Source organism: Neocloeon triangulifer, unplaced genomic scaffold (assembly GCF_031216515.1).
Source record: "Neocloeon triangulifer isolate White Clay Creek 2 clone unplaced genomic scaffold, ASM3121651v1 ptg000004l, whole genome shotgun sequence".
In the NCBI taxonomy this organism is placed as follows: domain Eukaryota; kingdom Metazoa; phylum Arthropoda; class Insecta; order Ephemeroptera; family Baetidae; genus Neocloeon; species Neocloeon triangulifer.
The window spans coordinates 4,586,083-4,611,389 of NW_026775547.1; the positions used below are offsets into that span (position 1 = coordinate 4,586,083).

The window sequence follows — 25,307 nt, forward strand, 5'->3', positions numbered from 1 at the left end:
TCGAAGCTCTCTTCTGATGAGCACCGTGTCTGAAGGACACGTGTTTTCCACGGTGATACATAAATACCATCGAGAGTAAAAGAAATACAACTACTATTCATGTCGTTTCCCCTCCGCAGAGTTATATAAACACATACGCCGAAGGGATTATTACGTTTGATAAACAAAAATTACATATCTCTGTTACTCTCGCGAGAGATAAGAGAAAGAAAAAAGAACCCAAGGTGCTTTCAAGGTTGCGCTCTTTTATTATTATTATTTTTTTCGTCTTCTTTTCCTGGCTGACTCTTGGCGAACGACGACCGCTCTGGCAAATCCGCCTTCTCCTTTTTGGCCAAATTGTATTATGGTATTAATTTTTCGCTGAGCACACCACGTAGCTCGCGGGCGCGAAGTGACGTCATAATTATATTTATTGCCAAATGCAGAGGAAATACCTGCGCCCGGTTTTTTTTTCTGCGTAACAAACACGCTCGTATTTTATAATAATAAAAAGGTCGCCTTCGCTGATTTATTGCTCACCGCGAGCAACAGGAAATTTGGTAGGCGTACATGTCGTTTCGGGCACAAAATTTCCTGATAAATGATACGCGCCTCGCCGCTGAAAATGTCAAGGTGTTTGTCGTCAAGAGCATAATCAAAAACGCGTCTTTCCTGATTTTTTCTGACTTGAATGATTGCAATGAGCGATACATACGAAATTACTTGATTAATATTAAAGTCCATTGCTTAATATTTTGTATTTAATAAGAATTTCATTACAATAATAATTGATAATTTATTAAGGTCCAAATAATGGAGAAAAGAAACGGTGAATTGAATTTTTACTTTGGAATTTCACTTGCTTAATTTTTCGCTGATCAACTTGATTATATGAATTAATTTTATATTATCAATAAAATAAAATAAATCCAAACTAATCAATGTCTTAGTAAATAAACATTATACAATTATTTATTGTTTATTGTGTAAAATTTTTAATATTCATAAAATATAAAAAGTAATATTTAGGCTAGAAATTAAAATTTTTTGTTAATAAGAAATATGTCGTAATAATTTTTTAATGCATTACCTGTAGTAGTATTTTACGGTATTTTAAATTAAATTTGCTGAGTCCCACGTCATCTTTGAATTCTTTTCATCCTACCGAAAATGATCGTATCGCTACTAATTAATTTCTCTGCAGATTTTCCTCCTCTGTCATTTATTATACTTGACTAGCCCCAAATCCAACGCAGGCTCCTCTGCGCCACTGCTGCGATGAGGAAAGATCTGCGTTTATATAAAAAAATCTTTATACATTTCTCGGCACTTATTGATCTTTCGCGTCTGGTGATTCATGTGCACCTCATTTCGGCGGGCTTATCTCCCTCTCGGTTGTCACCATTCGTAAAGCCGGCTAACTTATTGAACGCGCGCTTTCAGCAACAGGAAATGAACCTGACAGCTGCACATCTCTCGCGTTCACACCAGGCCAGGTGAACTCATTATTTTTCTCGTACGAGAGCAACCCTTTTTGGCCGCAAATGGCTTCTCGGTTCCTCCCCTGTAGAAAGGCCTCTTTAAGATATGTTTTCTTTCGGGTCTAAATTTTATATATGCAAGCTGGAGAGGAGCAAAGATAAGATTTCATACGATCCTTCGAAAAGCAAAGCCGCCGTGGAGAAATTTATATATATTTTTATCAAATGTGGTTTTGCGTATCCTCGGGCCACGGAATCGCGCGACTCTGCTGGCTTGGCGATCGCAAACAATGATACTGCATATGCGAGGCGAACGTACGTGTTTCTGTCGCCGCGACCTTGCCTTGATGAAGATTAATACTAATCAAAAAGCGCTTCCTCTTTTGGTTCCCTTCTTGCATATACAGGACCACCCGCGGCTTAAGTAACGAGTTTGCTAAATAAAACCGCGGAAAACATTATCTTGCCTTTCATAGAGAGTCGGTTACATCGATTTTTTTTTTAATTAATTGTCTCTATGCAGAGGTATTTTAATAAAAGTAAAAGGTCCTAGTTCATCATTATAAAATACCACAAAATTTTCCTTAAGTTTTTACACTAACTTTTATATTTTGTGAAGTGCTGAATTCGAATCGTCAATGACAAAAAAATTTAATTAAGTATTTTACTTTACCAATTGTCGCAATTCTGTTTCATTAATTTGAACCTCTTTATATCTGATCTTTGAATGACTGAATTGCTTACAAATCGAATTTTCTTTTCAGAGCCGCCTGTTTTTTTTTATATAAATTATTTTCTTGATACGCTGCGCATAAACAAACCCTTTTTTGTGTGCTTTAATGAAGATTTTCTTTGCTGTGAAGTTTCCAAGCTGCTCACGTTTGCTTTGGTGTAGTTTGCATTCGCCTGCTTTTCTCTCTTGGCAGTCAAGAGGTTTCGTGTTGAAAGTGGCGTTCCAAGTGGAAAATCAAACTTACAACGTTATTGCCGCGCGAGTTTGCTTCCTTCTCTCCAGTTGCAAATTTCTTAAAACAGCAGCTCTCTCGCGGGAGCTGGCGGAAAACGCTGCCTGCTCCTTTTTGCACGAGGAAATAAAAAGCGGGCTTCTCTCCTGAAGGCACGTGAAGAAGTTTATTCGCCTCTGTTTTCCGTCCAACACCGTAAACAGCACAAAGCTGCATGAAAAAGTCCTTCCCAAAAGGTATAAGGCGGAGCCGTGAGAGAAATAAAACCGTGTTCGGCCCAAATGTAAATCTAAATCACGGCATTAAAAAGGCTAGAAGCGCAAGGGATCTCATTAAAATTTCAAAAAGCGCACGAGTGAGAGAAAGAATTATCATCATCCAGTTTTCGGTTATTTTCCTAAGAGCAGCGCCGGTCCAAATTTATCCCAGCGGTCGCGGTCGTAAATTCAATTTACTGCTATTACGGGGACCACCTTTGGAATAAGTGACAAAAGTCTGGTTCGGCCCTCGTAAAAAACGCTTGCTAAGATGAAGTTCCGAGCGTATAATGAATATTTAAATAAATCAATCGGTCCAGCGTGTTTACAGCCGCACAATAAAAGTTGGAAACCGCGGCGAGAATGGAAAAGAATTTCTCCGCTTGTGATATTGATTTGAAATGCAGACGGTGTTCCACTTGGTGCCAGTCAGTATATTATATATTATTTTTCTTCTTTTCTTCTCTGCGCTGCCGGTTTTTAAAAAGCTACCTGCGACTTCTTTTCATCCTTGAAAATGCAGCCAACGCTCATTGCGATGCAGCTATTTGCTCGGACAAAAAGAAGTTGTTCTCCGGCGAGAATGCGCGCTTTTCTCGGCGAGATTATTTGCTTTGGAGAGAAATAAACAGACACTGCAGGTTATTAAATAAATACTCGCCTGCTGGACAGCAACTCTCTAGCGAAGTTTGCCGACGACAAACACCACCGTCTTTATCAGCATTTGCATATTCCAATTCTTTTGTTTGCTATTCCATCTGCTGATTCTTTTCAACTTGTTGAATTGGAAAAGAAAATTTGTGCTTGTTGACAAAGTTGAAACCTCTTTTGAAAGTTTTGTCTGATGCAGTCTTATGAAGAAATTCTTTATTTTCACCAGAATTCATTCATACATTTTAATCTTCGTAAATTACATGTCATTTGTTTTAAAATTACAGTTAAATTTACTGTAAATTTTATATTTTTCCATCAAAATTTACATGTAGTTCGTTACTGTTAAACTCAAGTGAAAAATAATTAGTTCAAAATGGAAAAACATGAATTTTAGAGCAAAAATTAAACGAAATATATGATTTTTTTAAATTATGTTTTGTAATTAAAAGCTGACTTTACAACTTAACTTGCAATTGGGACCCTCTTTCAAGTTTTCCAACTTATACATCAGCTTAAAGAGACTCTTTCTCAAGTTTAGAGATGCATCTATGGTTTTTTAATGCCATGATCTTCAAATTCCGATGCCTGCAAAGTTAACGAGAGAGGATAATTAGCCTACCTCTGTGCGAAAGAATGCACAACAATGTGACATTAGCGGCCTTTGCTTTATCGCAATATCTGCGTCATAAATCCTTTCAGTGCAGTGGTGCATTATTTTCCGATTGGTTATTTATCGCTCGGCCAATGCAATTAGCCTTGAGTGTGCGCTTTTTCTTCTTTATTCTCGAAGAGACTTCGTGCAGGAGGTTTAAAATATTGTGCATATTGCACGCTGCCAGACCGGGCAAGCATTATGTTATATTTGCGTGTGTGCGATGAGAAATAATGTTTTCATGCATGACACACGCTGTGAATAATGTTCTGCGCACGGAGTTTAAATAAAATATTTCATTTGTTCAAAAGTGTACCGAGAGAGATAATTAATTGCTAATTTATCGTTCTTTTGTTCCAGGTAAGAGAAAGCGATTTTGATCTACCTCCATTATTACATTGAAATGAGTAATCGGCTTTAAGATACTTGTGAGTAGGAAATTCGGTATTTAATTTATTTTTTACCAATAATTTTATGTTTGTAGCATATTATAAATTTGTGCAGGATCTAAAGAAAATTAAATTTTTCTGCTTTTAAAAAAATTGATCGGTATATTTTTTCATCAATTAGATATGAAAATTTAAAAAATTTAACTTTCATAAAATTTATTAATTAAAAAATTTTAAAATTCAATTATTTTTAATAAATCATTTTATAAATTGATGAAGGTTTTTAACCGGAAATCATCAAAAGCGCCTTGAATAAGCTTTTATGGATTATTCACATTTTCGTTCTTCAATTTTCATTGAGCTTGATTTGCTCGGCGGAGTCGTTTTGATGCAGAAATAACGAACGTTAAACGGCACGCCTGCCCTCGTGAAGGTCATTCGCCGTAATTCCCTTTGTTTCCGCGCTCGACCTTCAATTGCACGCGAGTCCAAAAAAGCAGAGCCGGCTTTCTGCTCCTCTCCTCTTCGCTCACCTGAACCCGTTCCGTCCATTCGGCATTCGCCAGTTTATACATAAAAGTGTACACGCGAAAAATTGCAGCCCATGATACAATGGCTCGGAGTCGTAAAAGAGCAGCGCAGAATTTTTATTATCATTTTTGTGCGTCCGTGTGCCCATAATGGTCCGGGTAGGTTTAATTTTAAAAAGAGTGTGCGGATTTTTATTGCCGCCTGGAAGAGGAAGACGCCGTTTTTAATAAAAAATGTCGGGGGTTTTATCATCGACAGACCTCAACTTTTTTATGCATTAAAGTGGCCCTTCCGCAAAAATAGCTCCTAAAAATTGAGAAATGAAAAAATATCGGCCAATTAGCACGCGCGAGCAACCTTGGTGCCTTTTTTCTTTTATATATTTTTATTTTTTCCCTCCGTATATAACTTTTGCTTTTAGAATTACCCAAATTCCTTTGCACGATCGGCGCCTTTACTTTTATATCCCTATCGGAGACACAAATATAAATTTAAATCACACTCAACGCTCTCCGCGGCAGTTAAATTAAAACCAAAGTGATGTAATGCCCGATAAGACGCACTCTCTTCTCTGTTTTATTCCCCCGAAATAAAATCTGGCCCATCAAAAAACGCCCGGCCGGAAAAAGCTCAGCGCCCGATTTATGTCCCCGCAGCATACCTCACCCCTTTTCTTTCATCCGGCCGACATGAATAATATCACCATCAGACAAGACGAAACAATGAGGACAAAAAAGTTGACATTCATTTCAATTATTATCGTGACACTCGGAGAGCGACGGGCCCATTTAAATCTCTCTCGTCTAGTTTTATTTTCGGCTCCATTACTTCTCTTTACACGCGGGGAGTTCGAGAGAGATTGCACGTGATGAGGGGGTGTGTGCGCGCCGTCGGAATTGACTTTTCGTTCCTGTTCGTGAAAAAACGCAGAGAGCTAGGGAAAGAGAGACTGCCGGTGCTCTGTGTGGGAATCTCGCGGCTTGCATCTCTCGCTTGCTTTTTTCCCTTCGATAACAATGAGGCAAAACTAGCGCTTGCTAGAGCCGTGGTGCTCAGTGAGGGCGGAGAGCAAGAGTTCTGCCGGATTTGAGCCAGCAAACTTCTATGTTTGCTCGGTTTGTGGAATGTAATCTTTGTCAACACTAGACTCTAAAAATATTACTGGAGAATTTGATAAATATCTGGGCTTTTAATTTTGTTGCGGTAATGTATTCTATCTTATTATCTTCATTAAATATTGTATAGTTTAATGCAAACGAATTAGCAGTGTTTAATTTTTTCTTTAAAATTAAGTAGTATTTAAGTTGGAGTGAACGTTTTATTATTTATTTTAATATGCCTTTAAACAATTTTATATTTTTACACTGGACCGATGTTGAGTAATTTCTTTTCAATTGGCTGTCAAATTTTTTAATTCATTTTAAAACATTGTATTTAATATAAATTTAAAAATTTAAATATATAATAATTGTCTTAAAAATATCTGTTTTACTTAAAAATGCATTTTTTTTTTGTTAGTACTTATTCATTGTAAGCAATACAAATCCTTTGATCGCTTTAAACTAGATAAAAGTTCTTTCTAATGTTTATAACATTTTTTCCTAAACCAAGCTATACATGGACCAATCATTTATAAAATTTTCTAATTTAATATGAAAAGTTCTTTGTAAATAAATAGAGATCTCCGTTTAGATAGCATTTCTTAATAATTTCCAACTTAAAAAACCTTTTCTGGAATCAAAAAACTTGTGTAACTTTCTGGTTAAAAGATAAACTCTTTCCAGGAATTGGAGTTACTTTTACTTCCCAGTATTTGATGTAAAATGCTGGAAGTTTTAATATCAACGATTTATCAACCTCTTTGGAGTAAAACGGTGCGACACGGAATGAATAAACGTGTCATATTAAAAAGAAAAGTTGCTATTTTCCACGACCCCTCTCTTCGGGGAGAGAGCACAAGTGAGATCCATGCTCAGCCGCTTCCTCTTTTAAGATAAGGGTAGTCATTATTTTGAATTGGATTAAAGTTGCAGAGGCGCAAGCTGCATTATCCCTTGTTTAATTCCCTCCTCCGTGGCTTTATGACACTGCACTCGAGAACGCACTGGCGAAGAAAGCCCCTCGGCCGGAAAGACCGAGAGCGAGAGGGAAGGTGCACCAAGTTATGCAACCGGCAGAGCATTCTAGATTTAATTTCAATTTCCAGCGCAAATTGTTTCAAAGTGACCTTTTTTTGTTCAGGCCCTAATCACCGGTGGCTCCTTTGCTTAATTATCATACAAAATGACTGTGTGCCCTCGTTTCTGCCATACCCCAAATTGCACCCCCGGCGGCACGCACGTTTCGATTTTTGCTTCCCACGCGGATGTATATTATTTTTAACGCTCGCCGCAGCCCTCGATTAAGAGGGTGGTTATTTTCTAGGATTTCCCCTTTATCGCGCGCCGCGAGAAAACGCATTCCCATGCACGGTGCCGCCGCGAAACGAGCAGTGCGTGTTTTGTTCGGCCAAGTCACAACTCACCCCCGACTGCCACAATCTAAATGGCATCTTGTGTTTGAGAACAAATTTGGATGTTAAATTGCGCTTTAAGAAAAGTAAACACATCCAATGCAGCCTGCCAGAATGATATGCGCCTCATTTAGATAGCTCAGAGTTGGATTTTTTGGGCAAAGCTAGGGGATGTTTCGTGCTTGTTCAACCTAAATCAGGCGAAATAATTATGCCTAGCCTTGATTTAAAAACAAAAGAAAATTATTGTACCAAAAGGAGAGATTAAATTTCATGAGGGGAAAAATAATTAAATTCACCTTATCCTCCCATTAAAGAAAAAAGCATATAAGCTGCCTATGAGAGAAAAGATTTTTGTTTTTAATTGACTCCAAAATTCATTCTTACAGAGAATCTTAGTAAATTGTGACATTCTAAGTGTATAAATTAGCATACTTTTTATTTTTATTTTTTGCAAATCATGTTATAAATATTGGAACAAAATTTAAGTATAAAAATCTTACTTTCAATTGATTTTACTTTTTTATAATCGTGAAAACAGCTTAGTAAAAAGATCTTTTTGAATTAAAATATTTTTGAATTTAAATTTAAGCCCAAAACACGATTAACATTGAAATTAAATTTTATAGATCAAGCTAAGCCTTCTTAAATTTGTGTCCCTTTAGTATTGAAAATTTTAATTTTGAGCATTCAGAAACTTCAGCCGTGTTCAACTATAGATAGAAATGGTAATGAATTGGGTGTTCCATACAATTTAAAATTAATTCTAGTCTTTTCTCATTTTTCTCTGTTTGTACATTTTTTTAGCCAATTGGGTGAAATGGCATCGAAATTAAAACAAAAAAAAATTGATTGTAAATAATTTAAGATATCTCATTTATATGCAGTGAACACAAAAAATATTAGGGGATCAAAACCCAAAACCGCAGTGCGATTGGACACTTTGATACTTTTTTCATTGTACGCATTATATCGGAGCCTTTAGGGCGTTTCAAGTGCAAAAAGCCAAATTGTTCTCCGGTGTTTCGGATGTGGCCCCAGGACAAAAGAGAGGCAACAGCGTCCGATCCGAAATTCAACCGGTTGACAAATTTTGTGAGCTGCCGAGCAGAAAAGCCTGCGGGCCGTCGAGCAGCAAAACCTGCCATTCCTTCCACTCGGCGGCTTTTCCAGCTACGCAGCTCTGACATTTGACCCAAAATGGTCGGCTGCGCGAATCGCCGATCAATTACCCTTTCGTCAAAAGCGCGGCACCGCTGGCAGGGTTGCCTACTTATATTCTTTCCAAGCCTGGGGTGCTGCGAAAGAAACGGAGCAAAAAAAAATTGAAATATGAGATTCGCAGATGACCTGCCAGTAAAAGAGAAAGAGAAATTCTATACCCACCGTGGCGTGGAACAAGGAAGGCTGCAGGAATTTCTCATAATCTCGCACTGCCGAACGTATTGAGTGCTGCTGCCGGAAAAATTGGTATATGCAGAGGGTGAACTCCCCAGGGGTAGTGTAGTGACATCCACCACCAGCGCAGCTCATGTCAAACTATGTACAATAAAATAATATACGCACACGCGCCGATATTGCTCTCGGTACAAACCGGCGCACAACATGCATTTTTTATCCTGCCGTCTCGTTCTGCGTGAAAATTTTGATTGATTTGCATGCAGGATTAATGAACATTCCGTGTCTCTGTGAGTTGAACGTGTTGTGACATTCACAAGGGAACACCGCCAATCTTCAGTTACCAATCTTGGTCAAATGTGGAAAATAAATTCCAGGAAATATGATCATTTGTCCTACATCCATTTCTTTTATTAAAATAAAAAAGGCAAGAAAATGATTGAAAATTTGGACAATTGTATTTAAGTTAAAATTTCTACACTTTATTTATCTTCAATTTCTTCTGTTGTAATTTTTCGATTTCGTGGCTAAAAAAAAGTTATATCATGGTTTTAATTATTTTTTTTTGCAATTTGATAGCCTCTGATTTTATTAACGTCACATTTAATGATATATTTGTTTCTAAATTAATTTTTAAACATAAAAAAATTATAAATTCATATTTACATCATTTGTTGAAAATAAGTCTAGAACAACCACCTTAATTAATTCAGAGGATGAGTTAAAGAAATAAATGAACACCTACTATTCTTATATTTTATCTAAATTCTTGAAGATAAGTATGCAAATTAGGTTTAAACCGTTTACTGAAGATTGACGAAGTTCCCTGTTCAGTTTATATATTTTGTGTATCGCATGCGGAGCACTTTGAAACTCGCGGCGTGTGTGAAATGAAATGTGAAGCCGGAGCGAAGCACTTCGGCGTGCCGAAATGGAATCAATGTATATGGATTCGTCGCTGGCTGCGACTTTGAACGAGCCAAGTCTATAAAATACACACAACATATAAGCGCTCGCTTGAATAATGCAGAGACGCTCTACACAGACACACGAGTTGGGGACGTTAAAAATGATGTACAACACAAGGGCGTAGCGCAGGTTTGGGATCAGGGGAGGCTTTTAGGAGGAAAAGCCGAAATTGGATTTTGCAAGTGATTACCTTCGAGAGAAAAGGGATTTTATCAATATTCCTTTAAAAAATTTGGATGGAAAGTTTAACCAACTGAATGCGACCAAATTTAATTTTCCTTCATTGTTCAGCTATTTTGTTATCCTCTAATAGATGCCATGGTGAAAAATTGACAAGAGAGTGGTATTTTTGCATGAATAAAGTTGAAATAATTGTGGTTTTCAATCAAAACAGTCGCAACTAGTCTTTGTCAGCGAATCGTCATTTTTATCAATTATGATAACAAAAATTTAAATCAGGTTGAAGATATTAACAAATTCAGTTTATTAACAATAGCCTCACAGAAGCCTTGAAGGTAATTCAGAAAAATAGAAATTAATTAAAGGTGTTAATTTTGGAACTGGAAGAACCTGAATCTTATTGGAAATGAGATTTTAACTCTACTTTCTCTTGTTTTGTAAATTAAGTTAAGATATAAATTTATAGAATCTCGATGATCGAAGTGTAAAAAGCTGCATGAAGTTTTCAATTAACATAATTAATCAATGGAATTTTTATAATTAAATTATTATAATCCATTTCATTGAAATTAGCTGGTTCTTTTTTTTTTATTTAAATTCAATTCATTTAGACTTTCAAATTTCCAAAATTGCTTATCCTTTATTAGCTCAAAATTTTCATTTATACAATTTTCACCCTCGGTGGACTGAATTCAGGGTTTATGCAATGACTAAATGAAATCGCTGACAAAGACCCACTTAAAGCCCTGCAAGCGCTTCGCTTTTCCCGAACAACACAAACCGCTCCACGTTTGAACCGCTGTCAATTTTCGATGACACCGAGCGCCCTGCTGGCAGTTTCGTGTGTGATATACACGCTCGTATTATTTTTCATTATTGAGAGCGTGGCCGTTATTATTTCGATCAGTCTGGCGTGTCTGATGATGAAAGATCACGCATGAAAAAATACGAGAATGTCATCATCGAACAGGAGCCGAGGGAGGAAAAAGCAGACGGTCCAAAACTGATAAAGAGAGGGAAACAAAACACGGAAGGGTCCAATTGTGTAAAACCAATCATCATAAAAGACCATTTCGGAGTCTTTAATTAGCTTTCCCACCACCCTGCGCTGTGATGACGCCATTTAATGAACAGAAGCTAAAAGGCAATTTGGGCCCGGGCTATACCAATTTTATCTCCCGCAATTAGAGCCAGACTGGGAAAAAGTATATAAAAATCTCTCGAAAAATCTAAAAAGAGAAGGAAAAATTCCAAATATGTGTTGGGGAAAATTAATTTTTGGTCTTTCTAAAAAAAATATAATATATATGCCTGCCCTCAACTGCCTATTTCGGTCACGAACACGTCGGGCCGCAGAGAAAAAAGGCTCCCCTGACGCGCACACCCACCTTCACACCGGACGACTCTTGAATGACAAACCGACGCGCCATGTGCGTCTTTCTGCGCGCCGTTTTATTATTATTATTTTTATCTGGAGTCTCCACGCAGTCTGCCGAATCAGTGGCGCGGCCGTAAAAGCCAAAAGTCATTTCACACCCCTCGCTGTTTTTACTGCAGCTCATCTGGTTGCCAGGGCCGGTGCTCCTCTATTTTCGAGACACGGGAAATGTAGGATTGCATTTCAAGAGCTTCGCCTGAAAGGGAAGTTAAGTGCGCGGGCGAGACGCGTTTGTGTAAAAAAAAGCGGAGAAGGTGTGTGTAAAACGCGACAGCATGCAAGCAGCAGACCTGTATTAGCGACATCTCAATTTCATCACTCTCAAAAAGTCATATTCTGGCCAAAAAAAGGTGCCAGACGAAGATAGAAATAAACTCACAACATTGAAGATATTGGTCTAGTAATCAAATGTAAAATATTCGTCAAAATTTCATGGTTTTTATTCTGGGAATTAGTGAGCTTCTCATAAAATTAATATAATAATTAATAACGAAAATATAAGTCGGATTTTCTTTGAAGCGTAATTGTACCTCCTCTAACAATCAATTAATTAATTTTAATACGGGTGGGTGATTAATTATGATTGAGGTTGCCATCTGTATGAAAAATACAAGAACCGTGACCTTTAAAATAATCACAAATATCAGAACTCAAAAGAATTCTCTATCTGCGTTTGCCTTACTTAAAGTGTATTATAATTGCTGTCTGCACACTTCCAATTATTTATATAATATATTTTTTAACAATTCATTATGTAACTATTTAAATTGTAACTTAAATTGTAAAAAGATGATTGTTCGAGTAGAATAAGATTCTATTATAACATTCCTCAGTTTCACATTATTTATGTATATTTAAAATAAAATGCGCAATGATGATTTGAAAAAGAAAAATGAAAAATAAAACATTATAAAATTTTATAATATTTTTAATAGTAAATAACGACAATTAACTAAATTTTAAAATTATAAAATTATATAAGTAAAAATACTTTTTTGTAAAAACCGGTAAATACTTTGATTTACATGTTTAACTTTTAGCTCCAAAGAAACAAACATAATCTTGATTTAATTTGGACACCATTGAATCCATCTTCTTTCCCACATTCATATATCTGACGTTTTTGATGTGTATTAATAAATAACAACTCTCACAAGAAACATGAGAATTCATCTCTGCGCTCAATTGCAGGGGCGACATCCTGCAAGCATAAAAAAACGAGTAGTCTCTCCGAATTGATAAATTAAGTAAGGCGGAAGCTTGACTGAATCATGACAGATTGGTCGCCCGCCTCCCGAAATTCCCTAAATAAAACCGGCAGCGCGTCTGTTGCTCTCGACCACCCCCACGTGCGCAGGAAATTCTATTTGAATTAGCGATAATTGCCTCGTGTAATTGGCCAGGCAGGGGCGGCCACGCAATATCTGCGCAATTTCGCCTGGCCCCTTTCAAAACTGCAGCGCCGGTCATCCTGAAATTTTCTTCCTCAGCTGAATGATGGCCGTGATGATGATGATGGTCTAAAAAAAGAAGAAGGCTTGTTAAAACTTTTTCGCCCAGCAGAAAGTTCTCAGTCTTTTCGGGGTGACTTTTTTTACATTCCTCCCACGCCATTTTTATATGAAAGGTGGTGGGATTTTTTTTCCATCTTGGGCGTGAAATGGAAAGCAGAAGGCCGAGCAATTCATCAAGCAGTTCATAGCCCTATCATAATCCCCGAGGCGCTTCTTTTATTTTAGCCTCTTCGTTCGGATATAAGAAATCGATAAGTAGATCAGGCATGTGTCGGTCGCTCGGTCTGGGGTGTCTGCAGATTTCTTTTCCTTGCACGCGCACCCTAGCTGCGAAATGCGTCTTTATTCTGGCAGGGGATGAGCGGCCCAGTCGAGCGGATTTTCCAAATTGAAAAAGTTGCTCGGGAAGGAAGAGAGAAAGGTGTAGGTTTAGCAAAAGTAGCAGCGCAGTCAGAAGTTGCTGCTGCCAGACCTAAGCTTAAATCGAGATGGCTTTTAAGTAAATTTGAAATGTGAGCTGAAATCTGCTTAACTGTAAAAAAAAGGAGCAGAAGAAAGAACAGAAAGGAAAAGTCTATTCAAAACAGTTTTGAAATGGAGCTTTATGCTTAAAATAAAGTTGCAAAAATAATAACTTTGTTTTAATAATTTTAATAATATTTATATTTTACCATAATAAAAATGATTAATTTTCAATTTTAAATTACGTTATTAGTTTTTATTTATTTTGTTGAAAAATTAATTATTCTAATATGCAAGAATTTTCGCAATTTTAATTTTTGCTATATTTTGAAGCAAATTTTTATAAAATAAAAATAAGTCATAAAATTTAAATATTTTTTTAAGGAATGTACCTCAGACTAAATAACTTTATAACTAAATATATCTTATGTGTCTCGTTGCCAGGGGATATATGCTTGTGTGAATTTTGAATTATCTACGAAAGATTTTGAAACCACAATAAAATGGCCATAAATTATTTTTTGCTCCATTTATTACAGAAAAAAACATGATATTGCTAAATTTGAATAAAGGGCATGCAAATAAATAAAAAATTTAAAATAGTCTGTACAAAGCGACTACAAAAATCATATATTTTAAGGACGCATTTGTCCAAAACCAGCTAAATAACTTTAACAGAAAAATTTGACCACTGTAAGAAATTTAGAAAAGTGATGTGGGCTCAGATTTCCTTTCACCCTGCTTGGATTTTCTTTTCCTTCTCCAAGATCTGCAACATTTCCTGATCAAAGTAAAAAGCCGTTTGGCCAAAAAAGCTGCAGCGTCACAACAGAAATTGGCGTGTTGCTCGCGGAGATTTATCTCTTTTTCGTTGCGAAAACGGTCGGCTTCTCTTTGCATGCAAAGCACCGTCGGAGGTTCAGCATTCCCGAGAAACCGCCTTTAACGTGTTTTGATCGAGGGCATGTATTATTATCTGTAGACACCGCCACTTGCGGATGATGTGCGCATAACCCAGATTAACTTCCACCATTATGCAGCGTTTTTTTCTGCTCCACTCGAGCCTTTTATAATATATAAAATTTATTGTAAAAAAAAGCACCGAAGGTGATGAGTCGTGTGTGTGTAGGTACTCGATGCTCCTTTGAGATTCTTATCGACCATACTTCAAATCTCATGTGCGAAAGCGTCCGAGTGCTGCGCAGCGGTGATTCGAGCCGCGCCGTTTCTCTTAGCACGCGATTTTCACACATGATTTGACACTTCTGCCAAAAAGTGGGTTCGATGCCAGACTGACACGTGTGCTGTCTGAGTGTCTATCTAAATTCGTGCTCAAAATTAATCAATTTTGGTTGAATATAATATTCGGCTGGGGTTGCAGAAAATTAAATTTGAAATTATTGCTTTTTCTTTTCCACTAGATTGGTATTTGTTTCTGATTATAATTATTTGAAAATTATATTAAAAAGGTGACTCACAATCAGTATACATTTATTGGAATAAAAAATAAAATCTTCTTGTTGAACAATAATTATCTCTCAATTTTTAGTTTGCTTTAGCTCATTGTTGTAAGTCAGTGGATGAATTTTTCCAATAAAATATTCCAGCAATATCACATTTTAAATCCTTTATCATATATCCCAGAGTGCCAATTCGATTAAATTTATTCAAACATCAAAAGAATACTTGGAAAAGTTTTTATTTTATATGTTGTTTTATATTGTAATTTAAATTACATTACACTGATGCATATATTCCCGGTCAGCTCATTTGACTGTACTTGTAAATTGAAATAATTAGCAATTATAAACAGATTTAATATTAATGTCTGAAATCAAAGCCGGCTTCGCCTTTGTAGGCCACCCAAGGTTGAAACAACAGGGCGGTAAATTAATGAGAATACTATGCAAATCGCGCAGCACACCAGTAATTAATCATCACACACATGCATAAATAAATTAATGCGCGAATCAAAGCGGAATCAATAATTCGTTCGGTCATTGCACAATTGTCCAGTCTGTTTGCTTAACGATCTGAAATCTAATTATCGGAGCCAACGAGTGCATCAAAAATTTAAATGTGTAGGATTTGCACATACATGTAGGCTGCGTTTTGTAAATTTACTGCCGTGTCGCGCACGGATGATGAATGGAGGCGGCACGAGAGCTGCATTTGAATTAAGTACATGCACTAGCTGTTTTGTATTTTTTGAATTGTCATGCCTTCCTTCATTCGCGTGTAGGGTGTTGTACTGAGTGCATCAAGGCTGCGAGGAATCGAGCGTGCATTTTGAAAGTGAATAAAAATCCGATTCTAAATCCTTTTGTGTTCGAGAAGCGAACTTTCTGTTAATGGGAAAGATTGTGATCTCGAACGTGCTAGATGAGCAGTTTCAAAGTTGAGCAATCCCATTGGATTATTTAATTAAGAAAATACGATTTCATGCTTGGATCGGGGAAATGAAAGTCTCGGCCGTCACAGCTAAATTATGTGAAGAGTAAGGATACATTAATTTAATTCTTAAGATTACAAATTTAAACTAAATAAATAATTCTGCCTCTTAAATCAATGAATCATCAAACTATACATAATAAATAATATTTTAAATAATATTTATATAACGTTTATTTGAATTTATTTACAATTTAATAATTTTTAAAATTTTGCAGCTTCAATTAATTTAATTTAAAAAATTTTCAAATTATTTTAGCAATTTTTATTAAAAAATTTAAGTGAGTTTAACTATTGTTGTACTTTTTAAAAATATCAATTAAAATATAAATTTATAATCTATAAATATATTCAACTTGAGCTGCTCAGATGAAAACCAAATTTAATAGAATACTCGATTTGGACAGTTAATTAAAAACATTAAATTTTTAAAATCATTCAATCGATCATATTCGAAATTCAGCATAACATAAAAATTAGATTTAGAAAGATTAAAATATTAATTGTGTGGATTCCTTTTATTTTTGAATTGTTATATCGCCAATCTTATCTTATAAAACATATTAATAGGAAGTTAAATTTCGCATCTATCATCTTAAACTTTTTTTTACTCACTTTTTAACGTTGAAAAAATTATTGCGATTGAATAAATCTACTCTGGGTATTTTAATTAGCCATCACACCACATACTGCAATAATTGATGGCAAAAAAATTATTACAAATTTTAATCATCTCGTTTTTCACGCTGATGAGCTCCGTCGTTCGCAATTTCCTCTATATCAACTCACAAGATCGTAACCTTTCGCCTCTGCCGGGGCAAATTCCACCGAGCGCACAAAGCTCATTAGTCGCGCGAGTGGAAGATCTTTGCGCCGAATAAATTTATGCAGCTGACTGATTATAAGCAACCACCTTATTAGTGAAGCCGAACATGCATTCCTTTCACTGACGCGATAATTTTCTCTGTTCCAGGTACGTACGTTGGCTTGCCTTGCCGGGTGTTATCGCGACGTGTGTGGGAGCACCAACGACTTCCCTCTCGGCTGTTGATATAAGTCACCCCTTTGGGTCGCACGATAATACCGTTGCCATGAATACCTTAATATGCTGCTATCTGCGTATGTATGTATGCGTGTGAGCGCCTTTTATCATCACGACTGCGCTCTTCCTCGTTCCCAGCGCCCCTTTTCGCTTTTCCTCTCCAAAGAGAGGGATCAACGTGCAGTCTTTTTCGCCGTCCTTTGTGCACAGATGAATGGGAAAAATTCGTGACTCAAAGATACAAATTGACCTCGTTTTTGCATTTGAAAAATGCTGACGCGTGGAGTTTTCGTAAAAAAGATTTAACCATGTAAGAATTTAGAGAAATCAATTGATCACATGGTCCAAATTTAAGCATTTTATTTATTGGAACGAAGAAAATAAAAGAAGTCGAATGTTTAATTTTAGTGTTATCCTTATAAAATGCAAAAAAAAAAAAAAAAAAAATTAAAATCTCAATATTCAACTTTAAAAATCAAGGAAAATTTAATATTCGAACAGTGCTTTTGCATTCAAATGATTAGTTAATTTAACAAGTTAAATATTCAATTAAATAGGTTCCCATGCTACAAAAATATACTTATGGGAATTAAAAATGACTTTTCTATAATTAATTTTGCTCTAAATAAATTAAATATTTTACTATAACAGCGTCTTTGAATAAAGAAATAGACAAAGAAGGAATAAGATAAGTTTATTTAAAAAAAGTTAAAAAAAAATTAAATTTCAACGTGATAAATAAATATGTTTAATTGATTTTGAAAGTAAAAACACTTTATAAAAAGTTGACCGGTGTACCACTTTATTTTAGTTGTCTAGATTGAAGCATTTTCAAAATTCCCCTTCTTTTTTTCTTACTTTTATGTCTCTTGACCTGTGAAATTCGTAGAGCCAAAATATTACCACACGTGCAGCGACTAACAAACAAGCCAAATTCGCGCTCGTTAGTAAGATTTGGTCATTACAAGGCACTTTTCTGACGCGACACGACAGTGTGGGCCGCGCAAAGTACAAAGTACACACATCGCGCGCAAATTATTGGCATACGACGTGGGCGTGTCACCGGCTGCGTGGTTTGATTCGCGACAGGTCAAGGCTGCGGAGCCCTCGTGGGATGCAAAATCAGTAATGAGCTCGTTGGGTCGGACACCATTGTTTACACAGCATCAAGACCGTGACCCGTTCTTTACGAGTTTTCCTTGTCGACGGACGCGATATCAAAAAATATAATAGCTCGAATCTGACAGTCTGATTTACGAGAGTTTCATTTGCGCGAATATATTATTATAATGAGTTTATAGAAGAAGAAGAAGAAAGAATCGAATTTGGCCACGTGATCGAACGCAGTTTTTTGCGCGACGCCCTGTTCCCATGCATATTAGGCAGCGAGCCGTGAAAAGAGCCAGTTCACGGACCCCATTGTTCGCCAAGCTGGAAATAATCATTGTCTCTGTGTCTTTCATTAATGAGCGCAATTACCACGCAACATTAACCGTCCGTCGTGTGACAAATATTCAATCAGTCTCCGAATGACAAAGAGCCGATTTTTGTTTTTATTTCGCCACAGCTGCGCGACACACGATCGCAGATGTAAATTTATAAATTTTTTTTGCCGAGTGTCTGCTTTCTGTTTTCCTCGTGATGCAATTGAGTCATTGCTGGCTGATAGATTGATGTGTGTAAAGGCCCACGGGCGCGATTTCTATAAGTGAAATTGACTCGAATTCGGACATATGGCGGCCGAAAATGTCAAAGTGAAGGAGATAAGTGAGCAGCTGTGCGGAATTTAAAAGCTGCACTTCCATATAAGGAGGTCCATTTCAATTTGGCAGTAGGTATGCTCTTGATGAAATTACGGTTGGCAAACGAGTGGTTCGTGATAATGGTTATTTGCGAGTGCAGAAAGAGCCAGAGGCTGGACATATATCCATGCCAAGAGGTGAAATTATATGAATAGACAACAATTGAATTTTTTTGCGAAAATTATTTTTGTAAGATGTGATTTTATCAATTTAAAAAGTACAGGATAATAATTAGCAAATTAAAAATATTAAATTTCCTTTATGTTCATGCAAAAATTGCGAAGGAAAAAGAAAAAAAAATAAATATTAAAATAAATTTTTAAATGGAAAAGTCTCGTATCAAATTAGAGCGAGTCATTTTCCAAATTTTATAAATTAAAATTAATTGATAGCAGTTTCTTATGATATAATAGACAAATTAAAATTTTGTCAAACGTCAACAAAATTCAATGTTGAAATTCTGCAAAGCATAATTATTCATATTTCATATAAATTCTTAAAACAGTATTCAGAAAGATTTCGAAAATATTTTTTTTTTTTGGGAAAATTTCTAAAAAATTGTTTTTAATTTTTACACAATACATTGAACCATAAAAACACAATTTGCAAAGGACATAAAGATTATTGAAAAAGTGAACTAAAAAAATTTTGTTTGTCTTAAAAATGTTTATTTATTTTTTATTTTCAATGTTTATTGTATTTTTTTTAGTAGAAGTTGTAAATATGTCAACCTCTTACTCGGTCTATTTTATAGATAAGGAGCAATTTTTATTTCTTTCCATTTTCATTCATGGATTGTATTGAAAACAGCTCTTGCAATAATCATGATATCTCAAAACAATTGAATTTTAAACTTTTTCTTAATAGAAAATTGCAAAACAAATTAATCAAAAAGTATTATGTCTTTTAAAGTTAAAAACTAAAAAACAAACAGCTTCGTTTTTTTTTTACGTGGCCTCCAAATGGAAATTGATGAAGTACGTTTCTTGTTGCAATTGTTTTGAAGAAGAAAAATTGAATCATGTCACGGCTGAATTGTACGAAGAAACACTCGAGTTGACAGGCCCGTTAAAAATTAAATACCAACCCATCACGTCACGGCTTTTTACGAGCAGAGACAAACTACACGTTTGAATTATTAAGACAAATTACATTGTGGCAGAAGAGAAACGACTCGTGTCTATTTAGCAAAGGTTTCTCGGCAGGAGATTGCGAATCTGTCATTTTATCGCGTACGTGAAAGCCTTGCAGAATTTGCATGGACCTTTCGCATCACACGTGCGTGGGTGACGAGGGAATTTCTGCCAATCAAGAAGAAATTGCTGCGAATTACTCGGATTAGTCGTGGCTGGAATTGAAATGGATGATGGCGGCAAAACTAATTTGCCGCCACCGGCTGCGAATTCAATAAAAATGAAAGCGTCCCCCCGATAATGATGCTGCTTTTTTGCTCTGGCGACTTCGATCCTCTCTTTGCATGCTGGAGCCTGAAATAGATGCGAACGTCGTTTGAATGCAAATTTGCGTCCGTCTGCTGCTCTCTCACTATCCGAGTAATTAATTGCCAGTGTCAGCCAAGGCTAACGGGCCCATTGATCTTGATGCAATTTCCCTCAATTAGAGAGAAAAGGGGAAATTTAAAAAAAAAATAAATAAATAAAGCGCCGCTGTTCATTTATATATTTGAGCAAATTTTCGCATGTCTCAAAAGGACTAAAATGAAATAAAATTAAATTAAATATCATGGAAGGGCGACTGAAATTTTTGTAAAATAGATTACTTCAAAAATATTTAGGAATAATATTAGAAAAGTCTAACTTACATTATACAATTTTATTTCAGAGTGAGGGAAATTCCAGGTCAATAAATTAATTGACAACTACACAATAAATTTTGAACTGCAAAAAATGATATAATGATATTATCTAAATTAGTACTTTTGACTAAACACCTTTTACGTGGAATTACGTTCCGAGACGTAATTCCACGTAAAAGGTGTTTAGTCAAAAGTACTAATTTAAATTATTTCCCGTTCTGAGTGGTTTCTTTGGGTTTTTAATTCTCAAAAAATGATATTATCTTTTTGGTTGTATTTTAAATTTATAATATCGTGAACATAAAAACACAGAAACACTTCATCTAGTGGTATTTTAACCATAGCATGAGAGTTGATACTGTGATTACAATATATATTACATAAAATATGAGTAAAATTTTTAGTTTTACAAAATCAGATGTTAATTTCTTTGTTTCAAAATAAAAAAAATTAACTAAAATAAATAAAATAATAGCATTTATTGATGTTAATGCAAAAAACAATTATTTATACTGCTTTAAAAAAATTAGGTGTTGATAAAATTTACAATTTTATTAATAATTTTTTCCTAATTAGAAAGCTTTTTACAAAGATAAATCTATTATATCAAGTAATAGCAGTGTTGGGGTGGACAAACTACAACTAAAATCGGTACACCAATTTATTTATTATGGTTCTGATTTGAATATTTTAATTAGTTTTAATGAAAAGAAAAACCTGAATTTTCAATTTATTCAAAATTCACCTACACAAAGAGCAGCTCAGCTGAGCATGACTGCCCCTTCTCTGAAAACTGAAACCAGTCAAGCTGATATACGAAAAACAGTCTTTTTTGGTCATCGCACAAAATCCTCTCGAGCCTTTCCGAGCAGCAAAACTTAATCAGCTTTGGTTGCCTATTATATTGAAGCAGGGAAATCAGGTGAATGGAATCACCCTGGAGATGGCGTAAGAAAAAATGCCGAGTGGCAAAATAATAAATGCGCATGGAATCAGTTTATGGCAGAGTTTCCTCAATAAAATAAGCGTTTTTATTCGTCGGTGTCGCTCGGCAGTGCGAGAGAGAAAGATAATTAGATGCGCGCCACTTGCATGCTGCGTTGCTATCTCATTAATTATCCCGTCTGATTAGCAGCAGCCATTCCGAGAGTAATGGCCGCGCGCACACTCGGGTGCAGCTCATTATTATTTAACGCAATTACATACACGAGAATTTCCAGTGGCGTGTTCTCACACTCGCCGCCACTGAACACAATGCCTTGGGTGCCGATGAGATATTTGGAGCGGCGCATTTCAGCAGCCGACGACGTGACACGGCCACATCTTTCATCTCGTATCAAAAATTACATTCCCCAAAACTAGTTTTACAAGTCAAACAACAAGCTGGTTATCATGTGATGAAATTAAATTCAGAATTCCGGCAGTTTTTTTTTTTAATTGAATACGAAAAATGTTTAAAAAATTTGACTTGAAATTTCTTGATGAAATAATTCACATTTTTAACCAATTAAATTCTTCATCATTACATAATTTTCTTCTATTTCTGGTATCTTACAGATAGTTGGAATTCCACATTTATGTATAGATTTTTACAAAAATGAGCTATCATTATTATTATTTTTTTTTGTATTCTCATTTTAAAATTACATTTATAATTTATTCATAATATGGGAGTAAATTTGTGCTTAAATTGACCTGTCTAATGAAAATTGGTAGTATGCAATTAACACTAGTTTAATTTATATGTTAGCTCATTTTCAATATTAATACATTTCACCAAAGCACTGCACATGTCACATCCAACCAACTTTCATGTAATCATTTATAATTGCACTGAATAGCTGCATTATGTAATTAATTATTTAAAATTGTCTTAATAAAATGCAATATCGATTGCATGCAAATAGTTGATGCTGTAAATTTAATGAATATTTTGTCTTTGTTTAAAAAAAGATTTATTTTGTTCAAAAAATTAATCAATTAAAAAAAAAATCATTTACAAAACATCTATATTATTAAAGTTGTAATAAGTTTATAATTTATTTATTGTTACTAATTTTTAAACAAAAATTTTTTAACGCCGAAATTGTTAATTTATTTTAACCTGCAATTACAAAACAAAGTAATTCTCAACTGCATATTGCGACTCAATTACACGCAGCAGAGTCAAAGCACGCAACCCCAAATAGGTTCGGAAAACCATTCAGAATTGTTCCGTCTCTGGTGATGCTGGCGGTCAAATCGATGGCGGAGGCACCACGCTGTCTGCATTCAAAAGCGTGCAATATAAAGCGCGGTGGGGGCGATATCTGCTTGCACGAGGTCACCTCCCTTATCAGCCGCGGCCATAAAACACACGAGTCAACAAACGGCCCACACCAATTTCGCGTGGCCATATCTGCGGCAAAGTGCGCTCGCTCGCCTGCTGGACAAACAACTACTTGTGTAGCTGCAAAAGCAGGGGTCTTTCGTGTTTATGCACATTCATTGCATGCGTTTTGTTTGCCTTGGGTGCGGTGCAGTGTAATTGCACGACCGCCGATTGACAGAGGGACATGCAGGCAACGTTCTGGACAAGCGATTGCTGACGTGGGAAAGAATGTTTTAAAACCAGAATTTCAAGAGGGTTTCGTGGTTGACAATTGATTATTTAATTGATGATTGCACTCAATTTACATGAGTATTTTTTTTTTACTTCACCAGTTTTTTTTTTTAATTTTGCTGCTCGTGGCCAGCTTTAAAATTTTCGTTGATTTCTGTAATTTTTCTTCAACTCTCATTACTTTATGGAGACAAACTAATTGATTCAGAATGATTCCCATTGGTGTGCTTGGTTATTAACTATATTTAAGTTTAAAAATGTAGCGTTGGAAAGATTTATTATTTAGAGCAGATTTAGAAAAAAAAGTAAAGACAATTTACCAAAACTATTAAATCCAGCCACTTTTCTATCTTGAGAATCTTCTAAAAAGGTCGATTTAGGCTTCAAATGTGATTTGTTATCAATTAACTACTACAATTCTTTGACAAGTAATTAATTTAATCTTTGTTCCTTGCTTAATTAATATACATATATTATGTAATTTTAATTTATTTATGACAATTTCGATTAATAACACAAATATTAACATATAATATAAATGTTATTGATTATTTTGTTTTATACAGAACAAAAAACAAATTTCTCAATGCATACAAAATAGCTGATTAAGTTAAAATCAATAAAAATATACAATATTAACTGTTTTTCATGCAAATGTGTAATAGAAATTTTTTCTTAAGTAAATTTAATGCTTTTTCTGGTAGCTTCGTACTTAAATATTTACAATAATAGATTTTTTATTAAGAGTTTTCATTAATAAATTAAAATATACCTTATGAATAACTTTTCTTAAAATCTAGTATAATATTCACTTAGTCAAACTAAAATTAGGTTATAAGTTAAAAACATTTCAAACACTCAAAAAGTAAGTTCTTTTTTACAAGCATTATCATTGTCCAGTGGGTAATATCACATTTTTATAATTAATTTTATATTAAATTTTTTTTTACACGCACACTAACAATAATCTGAGAATTTTATATTAATTTACAAACAATTCTCACAAAGAAAACACAAATGTAAAAAATGGTTGAAGCTTTTCTTATTCATGAATAATACAAAATCTTTGCCACAAGTGAAATTTTATCAATCTTATTGTTGCCAGCACTGCAAATATTGAAATCAATCTGGTTTTACATGAAGCCATTCAATGAATAATTTTTCCACGACATGAGCATTTGCGTTGGCTGTCGTTACTAAATCTCTTACATTGTATCAAGTTGTGCACGTCGGAGCAATTTCACAGCGAATCATGCGTGCTGGTCATCGTCCGCAAAGCTCTTGCACAATCACCGGCCGTCATCGGCATATCCATTTTTTGCCACATGCATGTTTCAAAAAATTACAGAAAAATGCGTGGTGCGGAGGATGAGTGCGGTTAACCTCACCTCGAGTAGCTGCCGAGCTGAGTTTTTTTTTCGTGTTCACGGAGAACGAGGTTATTTTTCCACGGTGCACAAGACAAATACAAAAAAAAAAACGCTCTCCCTCTCCATTTCCAACAATAACAAGGCGACTGTTACATTTCAATCCTGCGGCTCCCTTTCTCTCTTTGAACCCCATTCGAGATAAAGAAGAAAAAGAGAAGCTGGTGTTTCTCTTTTTTCTCCGCGCTTAACTTTGTTTGGTGTCGGAGTTGGTTTCCAGATTCGGCAGCTTCTTTTTTCTCCTATAAATACACACGACGACCGCCATCCAATCCAATCTCACATTATATGAAAGCGCAAACTTCAAAGCAAACTTTTAACACCTCGCTTGTGTGTGAGCGGGAAAGGGGAGCAGTCAAAATAAGGAGGCTAATTTAATAAATGCCTTCCGAGTTAGGGACCGAAAATTCCCTCGATCCCTCCAAGCATGAGCAATTGTGCGTGTGGGCGAGCCGAGGGCCCTTTTTGTAGTACGGCGTGTGCATAATTTTAATGCACTCGAGGATTAAACGGCTTCTTCGGGGTATTTAAAGGGCTGCCTGGAAAGTTCTGTGAAAAGCACCTCTCCACTCAAAAGTGAGTGGATCTTACTCGAGTGCGGCGCAAAATCGCCGTAATCTGAGTAGTTAAGTCCAATGAAATATTGGAATGAACTAAGTTTTTCCCTCCAGAGTGTAACTCCACTTTCTTTATTTATTGAAATCTGTAGCTTAGAAAAAAAACTAAAATTATATTATAAATTTTTAATAATATTATGAATATATTCAATATATTATGAAACAA

The 25,307-nt window shown here is 35.4% G+C and overlaps 1 protein-coding gene and 1 long non-coding RNA gene across 6 annotated transcripts in view; both read left to right on the top strand.

Moving 5' to 3' along the window:
- Positions 1–25,307, top strand: part of LOC132193311 (caskin-2) — a 158,160-nt gene that overhangs the window by 68,517 nt on the left and 64,336 nt on the right. The window lies entirely within an intron of this gene.
- Positions 277–17,330, top strand: LOC132193315 (uncharacterized). The gene is made up of 3 exons (XR_009441445.1): positions 277–349; positions 4,352–4,419; positions 16,809–17,330. It is a non-coding gene; the product is annotated as an uncharacterized LOC132193315 (long non-coding RNA).